The sequence below is a fragment of the Penaeus japonicus genome, unplaced genomic scaffold, assembly GCF_977035675.1.
Source record: "Penaeus japonicus unplaced genomic scaffold, GWHDUDI00000001_assembly GWHDUDI00000037, whole genome shotgun sequence".
Lineage (NCBI taxonomy): Eukaryota > Metazoa > Arthropoda > Malacostraca > Decapoda > Penaeidae > Penaeus > Penaeus japonicus.
Window position 1 is genome coordinate 12937589 of NW_028234439.1, and position 10000 is coordinate 12947588.

The 10000-nt window shown below is 50.3% G+C and overlaps 1 protein-coding gene across 5 annotated transcripts in view; it reads left to right on the forward strand.

Moving 5' to 3' along the window:
• Positions 1-10000, forward strand: part of drn (zinc finger AN1-type doctor no) — a 105304-nt gene that overhangs the window by 74137 nt on the left and 21167 nt on the right. The window contains exon 2 of one of the 5 annotated variants that reach the window (XR_015190664.1): positions 4378-4492. The exons of 2 other annotated variants lie outside the window; for them this stretch is intronic. The gene's annotated coding sequence lies outside the window, so the exon portion shown is untranslated. Of the gene's footprint in view, positions 1-4377; positions 4493-9009; positions 9174-10000 lie in introns of those variants that run through there. 2 more of the 5 variants (XM_043016185.2, XM_043016187.2) reach the window with 2 other exon arrangements.

A 10000-nucleotide genomic window follows, 5' to 3' on the forward strand; every position in this document is an offset into this window, starting at 1 on the left:
TCTCTCCTCCCCCTCCTCTCTCTTTCTCTCTCCTCCCTCTCCTCTCTCTCTCTCTCTCTCTCTCCTCCCTCTCCTCTCTCTCTCCTCCCTCTCTCTCTCTCCCCCCCCTCCTCTCTCTCTCTCTCTCTCTCTCTCTCTCTCTCTCTCTCTCTCTCTCTCTCTCTCTCTCTCTCTCTCTCTCACACACACTTTCTTTCTTTCTCTCTCATATCTGCATCCACATCCACATCACTGAGAACACTGGCACACTCACACACGTTTGTATTTATGTAAGGGGGGGGGGGTCACTAGCAGGAACAGCGTAATAAACTTGGAATGGCCTGCGCACACGCTTCGTAGGAAGGCGCATAAATAAACGGCCTGGGCTCGGAACAGATGTGCGAGTGTCCACAGCTGAACACTTGTGGTCAAGTTTGAACGCAGGTGAACGTCGTGAGTGCTACCATCACGTCTGCTGTGCCACTGTGTGCTGGGATAGAACGCTGCCATTGTCTGTCTCACGATGGAGGTGACAGGCACTCGTTGGCACCCTGATAGTAACTGAAGACCAGATCCGCCCCTCACTGCCTCCGGTTTGTGGCCCCCTCCCCCCTCCCCCACCTTTATATAGAATACTTCCTCTTTTTCATTTCCTCCTTTGTCATCTCCTACCCCCTTCCTCATTTCCTCCCCCCCCCCCTCTCCCTGTCTCGCCTCTCAAATGACCTCTGGCTTTAGGTCATCTTCGCCTCAGTCGGTCGTCAATAGATGACCGACTGCCTTTGGTGTGCTCAACTTTTTTCGGGTTAAGAAATTATAGAAAGAGGGAAAGGCAGTTTTGTATTTGTGTGTGTGTTTTGTGGTTTTTGTTTTGTGCATTTGTTACCGATGTTGATGTTTACACCTTATGATGTATATCGATATTAATGTTGAATAATGTAGCAATGTATGTCAGATACTATGTATTGTGTTATGATAGTAATAAAATATTTGTTTGTAGATCATATACACACAGATGCATTGGACATGCACACACCCACATGCTCATGAACGCCCACATCCACACATGTATACATATAATAGTATGGTATATCATATATATCTTTAAATTAGAGTTTCGAGAGCAGTGAAAACGCGTCTTAATTAGACATAAAGAATTAGTGTGCCTGTCTGTATATGTGAACGCTTGAATGATTGCGCGCTTGGCCAGCTTATCTCAGGGCTGCCCACGTGGTTGCAAAGCCGGTCTCTCTATCTTATTTTGTATTTAAAAATTAGTTCTCCTGGTTATTTTAGGCACCATTGTGCGGGTGTTAACTTGTTTGTACATTGGCCAGGTGTTTGTACGTTTGCCAAGACCGATTGTGCATTTGCTTGCGTCTGTGGCCCAGTGCATGTGTCCGGAGGGAAGTAGGCGCTTGCATGTGGATTGGCAGGGAGGCCACGTTGAAGGATTATTATAAAGGTCTTATCTCACAGGGTACGATATTCTGGATTTAGATATCCCATGCACTATTCTTTTTTTTTTTCCTTCTCTTCCTTCTGGGGTCTCGAAAAATTGGCCAGAATCCAATTTCCTGCACAATCTTTCTGGAGTTCGCGAAGATCAAACGAACTTTTAAGGTATGGTGTTTTAGAGTAGTAACACGCAATACAACACCAGTTTGAAGCGCCGGAGATTTGGAAACCTTTGCCTCACCTTTTTGTAAACTTTTCCGGTATTGACAGGCTGATAAGTATCGGAAATATGTTTTTTTTCCTTAAAAAATGTCATTGTATGATTATGTAATGAATTTTACAAATATAAAGCTAAGAATTTTATTTAGTTTCTTGAAATCGGGAAATGACAATCAACAGCTGCGTCAGCACCTGTTTATATATATATATATTTTTTTTTTTTTTTTTTTTTTAAGAAATTACAGAATTTGATTTGAAAAAGTGGCAGAGATCCCATCTTTCTGAGCCCCACCTCCACTGCAGGATCCATCATGGACGCCTCAGCAGGCGTTGCAGATCACTGGGATTGTTATCTCTCGTGACAACCCCTTTAGAGATGAGTGCTTTAGAGCGGCCGTTCCGTCGCCCGGCTTTAGGCTCGACCCGCGTATTTCCGCGCTCGACGAAAGCAGAATTATCTCCATCTCAAGGCCGCTCGTTACGTAACGGGAACGCCGGGACGGGTATGCTAAGCAGCACAGGTGCACCGGCGGCGAGCTCACCTGTCCTCCGCGCGTCGCCTCTCTCCCCCTTCGGGCTACGCCTGGGCGACGGCCAGGGCTCCCGCGATCCTTTTGTGACGTCACACACCCTCCACCCATACCCTTCTCCGCCAGGCCGTCCGACTCCCCCTCCCCCTCCCCCTCCCCCTCCCTCTCCCGCCCAGTCCCATCACCCTTTCGGTACCCCCTCCCCCCCTCTTCCCGGCCGGAGATCTATCGCTTTATATTCATTGATTTCCTGGGAATAACTTTGTTACGTATCAAGTTCCGGAAAGCGCTTATCGCTCATCAATCCAAATGCTCTTTGTGTACTTGTTTATTTGTACAGTTTTTGTTTTGTTTTGGGAATTTATACGCGTTGCAGCAAGTGGGAAATGTTCAAACGTTTCGTGATGTCTGGACTCGATTTGTTTGTTTCTCTTGCTTCTGTGTTTTGCTTATTTTTATTATATATATATTACTATTTTAAATAATCAATCCCAAGTCGTGGCAATTTCATTGGGACTGGGACACTGACGCTCCTACGTGCCCAGGGTACATTCGTGCTGCGGCATGGCAATGTGTGGGAACAGTGTTGTGAACACGTCTTGTATGAACCTGTTCAAAGGCGGCCGGAGTTCAGTTACTTTTAGGGACCCCGGCTTAGGACGACGACTGGTGTGGGCTGTCCGGGCGTGTTTGTGTATGTGTATGTGTGTGTGTGTGTGTGTGTGTGTGTGTGTGTGTGTGTGTGTGTGTGTGTGTGTGTGTGTGTGTGTGTGTGTGTGTGTGTGTGTGTGTGTGTGTGTGTGTGTGTGTGTGTGTGTGTGTGTGTGTTTTGACGTTCTTGTTTATGTGGGATGGGAGAGAGATAAAGAAAGAAAGAAAGAAAGAAAGAAAGAAATAGAGAGAGGTGAGAGACAGGGACAGGGTCATCGAGAGCCCTCCCTGTACCGGTGTTGGTGTGATGTGGTGGCGCGTGTGCATTGCCTCACCTTGGTTCAGTCGCTGTACGTGAATGCGGAGGAAAGTTGACTCGTCGACTCTTTCGGGGAAACAAACACATATGGACGCTCAACACTTCATGGGAGATCAATTAATTAAGGGAAATCATCTTTCATGTGCAGTTCTGCGAACACGCTCTGCAAAGACACGTGGAGACGGGTGGAGTTTTCGGAGGTCGGCGAGGCGGCGTGACGTCACCGCATCTTGTGAAGCAAGGTTGGGAAAATGGATGAAGGCGCGACTGGTTCTCGGGTTAGATGCCGGACAGGAAGACGCGAGTTTCTCCGGGTTGCAGTAACGGGATGAAACGTGGGCGGGTGATACCTCCTCTCCCCTCCCCCTTTCCTTCTCTTCCTCCTTCGCCCACCTGGACCCCCCCTCTCTCTCTCTCTCTCTCTCTCTCTCTCTCTCTCTCTCTCTCTCTCTCTCTCTCTCTCTCTCTCTCTCTCTCTCTCTCTCTCCCTCCCTCTCTCCCCTCTCCCTCCTCCTCTCTCTCTCCCTCTCTCCCTCTCTCCCTCTCTCCCTCTCTCCCTCTACCTCCCTCTCTCTCGTTCCCTCTCTCCCTTTCGATTCCTCTCTCTCCATATTTATTTATTTATTTATTTATTTATTTATTTATATGAATATATACATTATGTATTGTACATTATACATTATACATTATATGTTTAGATCTTGTTATAGCAATTTGTCATCATGTTACACGTCTACTGAGTGTATAGCTGAAATACTTTATTTATGTCTATCTATTTTTTTACCAACATATACACTCAGACTTGACGATGATTTAAAGGTCTGTGATATTATTCTGACTGTTCTGCGAGCCGTTCCTGGGAGAGGCTGCGGAGTCTGGCAGAGGTCTGGCTCGCTCCAGTGTATCTGTTTTTATCTGACAATAAGCTACTATTATCATGTCGCCTTCCTTCCCACTAACGCATTAGGTACTGGATAATGCTTGATCTGTGTATTGCGTCTGTGATGACACTTACGATCCGATCGGTCGCCGTTAACTTGGTGGCCGTCGGTAGGTTCCTTCTGGAGCCACAGTGCTACGTCGATATCTTCGGCTTTGATCTTGTATTTCTTTTGTTTTAGGTCTCATTGCATTTTCTGTGTCACGGTGTGTGAAGTTTGAACCTTGTGAGACATTACATGTTGAATGGATATGATATGCTTTTTTTTCTTCTCTCAACAGGTAACGACCAGGAGGGAGACTGCACCCTTCCGCCATCCCTCCACCGCGCCGCGCCGCTCCCCCGAGGCTCTCCGAGGTTTCCCGAGGCTCCTACGGCTGCGTCGACCGGCCTCACGTAATGTAAATAGGAAGGGCATCGTACCCCGGGCGGGTTCGTGAGGAGATTGGCGTAAGCGGTGTAGTGTGGTGTGAAAGGGCGATGTGGCGCGGAGGCGTTGTCAGGGCGTCGGTTCCGATCGGCCAGGGTGGTTTTGAGGAGGGTGGGTACTCAGCCAGCCTTACCTGTTGTTCGTTTTCCTTGATGGTGTCCTGGAAGAGTCTTTTTTTCTCTCTCTCTCTTTCCTGAAGTATTATTTTTCTTTGTCTTTCGACTTTTGTCTTAGAATTATAACGCTCGTTCGCCTTAACTGTGTGGCCATTACAAGGCTCTTTCGGAGAAAGAATGAATGCTACCTCTGTATCATCGTTTTTTTTCTGTATTATTTCTCATTGCATTGATCTCGTTTTATGGTCTGGTGTGAATGGGTTATGTTTCGTTACAAAACGCCCAATGTTTAATCATGCCTCGTTGGTGTTACACCTGTTCCTGCACTCTAGATGTGTTAGCGATCCTGTCGATATTCCTGCAGGGCACCTTCAACCATGCTAGGTTGCATATTGGTTGATTATTATTATCGAAGTGGTTGCATACGTTCGTAAAGAATAATTGAGTGCATCGGCTGCAATTCCTTGGCCTTTGTTCCCCCGACAGTGCAGCGCAAGCAAGACGCTGCCTTAGTTTCCTCTCATCTCGCGGGGGACGGCGAGGACGTGGGCTGTGGGAGCGGCAGCAGAGACGCAGCGGGTCATGGGGAAGATGTTGTCATGGAAGCCACGAGTACTGGGAATCGGCAAGCCGTGGCGTGGGCGTTCCGGGAATCTAAATCCGTGCAACCTTCCCGGGAGAGGGCAGAGGGCGCCGCTCACGCAGCTGCGGCGGTCCGCGGAGGAAACCATGAGGGGCCTGCGAGGCGAAGGTAGAAGGTGAAGGGAGCGACGGCGGGGCTTTCATACAGTCGGGGTTTTTAAAGCCGGGGGGGGCGGGGGGGTGACCCATCGCGGAGGCGGCTTGGCGTGGGAAGTGCATTCGTTGGCCGTCGGAGTGGGAGAAAGGGGAGGGGGGGGGAGGGTATGTGAGGAGCGTTGTGGGATGGAGGGACGTTAAGTCGCGACCTTGATTGAGCTTAAGGGTGTTGGGGTTTGGAGAGGGTGGAAGCTGAGGGTGTGGATAATGGCGAAGGGTGGGGACTGAGGGCTGAGGGAAGTCGTTTATCGTTCAAAGTGTAAGCAAGGGTGCAGTCTTAAAGTTGCCGTGAACAGGATTCGGAACGGGATGAAGAAGGCTTGTAGGTTAAAGATGAGGCTCTACGTGTGTTTGCTTTTGTTTTTGCTTGAGGGAGAGAAGGGCGTTGCGTGCAGGAATGGAGCGTGCTTCGTTAGCATCATTCAGTCGCCGCCTGACAGATTCCTCCTTGACAGGCTGTGGGACGTTGAGCACGGGTTGCAGAACTCGCCGGCCTGTAGGAGTGCCTACCGTTCTGCACGGACGGTATAACGAGAACAGAACCGTCACTAGAATGACGTGGACGCTGCGTCTGAATCTGTTGCGCTAAGCCCAGGGTGGTCCGGTCAAGGCCTGGTTCAAATTATAACGTGCTTGGGTCATGTTTAGAACATGTTGGAACTACCGGGTGAAGTCCACAGCACCAAATGCCTTGCTGCGATTGCTGGTATATCACGAGCTTAAGAGCGCATGGAGGAGGCAGGGAGATTCTGTACGTACATTCGCATGCCTTGTTTGTACACTCATGGGATAACGGGATGGTGCTCATGATAGACTTAATCTTTTCTCTGATTCGAAACATTTACTCACGTACACGTACAACTGCATGCACTCACCCCCCAACTTTCTCTCTCTCTCTCTCTTTCTCTCTCTCTCTCTCTCTCTCTCTCTCTCTCTCTCTCTCTCTCTCTCTCTCTCTCTCTCTCTCCTCTCTCCCCTCTCTCCTCTCTCTCTTCTCTCTTCTCTCTCTCCTTCTCTCCTCTCCTCCTCTCCCTCCTCCCTCCTCCCTCCCTCCCTCCTCCCCCTCCCTCCTCTTCCTCCCCTCCTCCTCCCTCCTCCTCCCTCCTCCCTCCCCTTCCCTCTCTCCCTCCTCCTCCTCCCTCTCCCTCCACTTCCCCCTCCTTCTCCTCCTCCCTCTCTCCTCCTTCCCTCCCTCCCTCCGCTCCTTCCCTCCCTCCTTCCTCCTTCCCTTCCCTCCCTCTTCCTCCTCCGCCCCTTCTTCCCTCCTCGCTAGCTCGCTAGCACTGTTGTTCCCAATTCCGCGTGTGACTCAGCATGGCCTTTTACGCGTCCAGAATGGAGGAGGAAGAGGCCGAGGAGGAGGAAGAGCAGGACGAGCAGGAAGTGCGCGACCAACGTAGGCAGTGGTGTCGAGGCAGGAGGGAGAACGGCAGTCAGGACGGGCCCGCACTCGTAGGAGGAAGGATGGGGGAGGGGGAGTGGCTACCCTCCGCGGTCCCTCCGTCCCCTCCCTCCCCTCTATGCCATCCTCTCTGCTTAGGGTTTGTGTGTTTAGGCCGCGCGATGGGCTCGTTCTGAGTCTAGGATGGTGCAATGGAAGGGAAAGTGTGAGTACGATACTAAGGATCGACCTTACTCGTGGGATAACCCCCCTCCCCTCCCTCCTCCCCCCTCCTCCTCCATCTTGACAAGTCTTGCTGTCTCACTGGTGTCTAATGTTTCCACTTGCAATAGATCAAAAGTGGCATTCATATCTCATGGACCCCTTGCGAAGGTCGGTTAGGTACAACTGTGTTAGTCGCTCCAACAGGCTGGACCTCACGTTCTCATGGGCGCATGGGACACATAGGGACGTGAGTGTGGACCACGTGGCGCGGGACGGACCGTCTACGCTCAGCACATCTATGATTTCCCACTAGGGATTCTGAGGCCTGATCCCTCGCCCCATGATTATTGGCTCACCTATAGCTGTCAAGTTGGGATTCGTGCAACCATACACTGTATAATCTTATGTTATCTATGTGCACGGATGATTAAACTGGAATTAAATAGAAGCAGTTGGGTTCGTTCAGGTCTGATGTATTAAACAAGGCGAAGATATTTTAAAAATCATCGTACCAGAATCGTGCAAGGGCCGGGCACAGGTGTTCAGCCAAGGATGGGAAGGTAAAGGGTGTGAAGCCATCTGACATCCAGGTGAGCGCATGTTACATCGAAGGAGTTGCAAGGAGAGCAACCTGTATGCGAGGGAGGAGGGATTAAGCACTAACGTGTGTACTAAGAAATCAAGATCCTCGTTAGGAAACAGATGAAGGAGGACCTTACTTGGAAAAGGATATTGTAAATCCCGGAATCAGATTTGCGTTTTGGGGGGAGGGGGGGGCTGCCTTTCGTTGACCTCGTGTTATTCTGTTTGTCTTTCGTGATAAGTGTTTGTGGTGCGAGCGTGGAGGGAGCCAGGGACGAAGATTAGGGGAGAGGGGACCAGGTACAAGGCGGAGGTACGAGTACTCGCGGTGAAGGAGTACACGAGCACACAGAGAGGTGAGCGTGCGGTGAATATTGGATAATCTCGAAGGGGCTGATTGAGGGCGAGAGTGGGGTACGAGGATGTGGAATGGAAGCAGGATGTGGTGTAAAATAGGAATAAAAAAGCAAGATGGGTAAGAGCAACGTAGGTGGGAATATGGGGGAGGACTGAAAGGAACTAGTTAAGCCGAGAGAAGCGAATCCGGCTATAGAGCAATGACCAAAGTAGGGAGACACGCTATTTGATTAATATTCAACGACAGAAAAAGGCTCTGAGGAACGTTCCCTTGGTGTGGCCCGCGAGGTATCCTGTACGTTCCGTCACCAGGAGAGTTCCCAAAGTATCTCGAACGTATGAGTGTTTGTATGCCCTTATCAACGCCGATAAGGTCTTCAGGGGGAACGTGGCAGGTGTGCACCGGAAATGGCGAGAGGGAGTTAACGGCGGAAGTGATGACTGACTTCAATTTGTTGTGTCCCGCGAAAGTCCTTTGCATCTGTGGCGGATCTCGGGCTCGGGGAAGGCGATTCAGCCGAGAAAGATTAACTTCAAGTGAGTGATTATCGTCTGCCTCAAAACAACGCCTTGGGCCGAGATGCCGCGTGACCACAGTTGCAGGGTGCAAGACACTTTATTTGTTTCTATACTTGTTTCCTCTTCGTTTCGACGAAGAAGTGTCGATGACGTGACGCTAAGTATTTCGTGGGATTTCATTGGCTGGTAGGCGATGACGCATTGCTGACGTCATTGGACTCTTGGAGAAGTCATGGCGGCTGGATACGTCAGCTGTGCGCACGTGATGCCCGCGTGGATGTTGACTTCCTATTAATATAATTTATTTGGCCTGTTTCTTTTTTCATCCGTCGTCCTAAAATATCGGTTAATGCGCGTCTGTACTAGGCCTTTCAGAATTGACGCGCAAGTCGGCCAAATATACGACGTAAACATGATAAAGGATGACCAAACTTAGAGAGGAGTTGCCAGAAGGCGCTAGATTCTCTCGAGTGGAGCAGGATTGCGTAGACATAAGCGACGTCGGCCAGAGTTCGTTCGCTATATCTGGTCGTGATCAGCTGGTTGGCGCAGTTACTGTCGAGACGTGGACTAGTGAAGAAGGAATACTCGAGCCTCTCCAGTGGATTTACAACATTTTCATCTGTGCTTATCATACATAGTTCAACTTAACCAATTATCACAGTGAGTGTAAGTGTCTGAACAAGGTTTACGTAAGATTCTCACCTTAGACGTGAGTCGAAATGATCAGTGTACAAGTGATAGCGAAAAAGCAAGAGTTCCACAAAGTGATCGGTGTAATTGAAAGTGTACCAGAGTGATCCATTGTTGGAAACCACGTCCGTTATGGTGTTATTTCGTGCGTGGGCCAGCGGGCTGCGTCTCTCTAAGCGGTGGTGACGTGTCGAGTGATAAGTAGGCAAAGTACATACTGACCCCATGCTACGGTATGGGCCAGCCCCACCACGTCCCTCCGAGGCCCAGCCGGTCATCGTCGATAATGGTGGCTCGCGGCGGCGGCGGCGGCGGCGTGTGTTCATAGCGAGTGCTTGGTGGGCCTTTGGAGGGTGGAACCACTCGCTCCTCCACGGTGGCCGGTCAGAAGGAGAGGTGTATCATGGCGTGACCAACAACGGGAAAGTTGACGCGACGTCGACGTTTCAGCCGTTCGTGTATCAGAAGAACGATGTTGCAATACGAAGCGTTCCACTCTCTCTATCTCTGACGCTCGCCTCGCTGATTGTATGTGCCTTTTCTTTTTCTTTTTTCTCTCTCCTGTTCAATTGCCGTCGAAGTTCCCAAGCCCAACTGTTCGAATGCGTCACTTTCTCATCTTGAACGTTCACCGTCCAAGCCGAGTGAACGCGGCGAGTGCACTGCAATGTACCCACCTCCGCCCCCGATGTTCCCCGCCCCCCCCCCCCCCGCCCGTCATCCCTCCCTCCCTCCCTCCCTCCCTCTGATCCATGAGGTCTGTCTGTCTGTTTCTTTCTAGAGACGCTGCGCCCCTTTTTTGC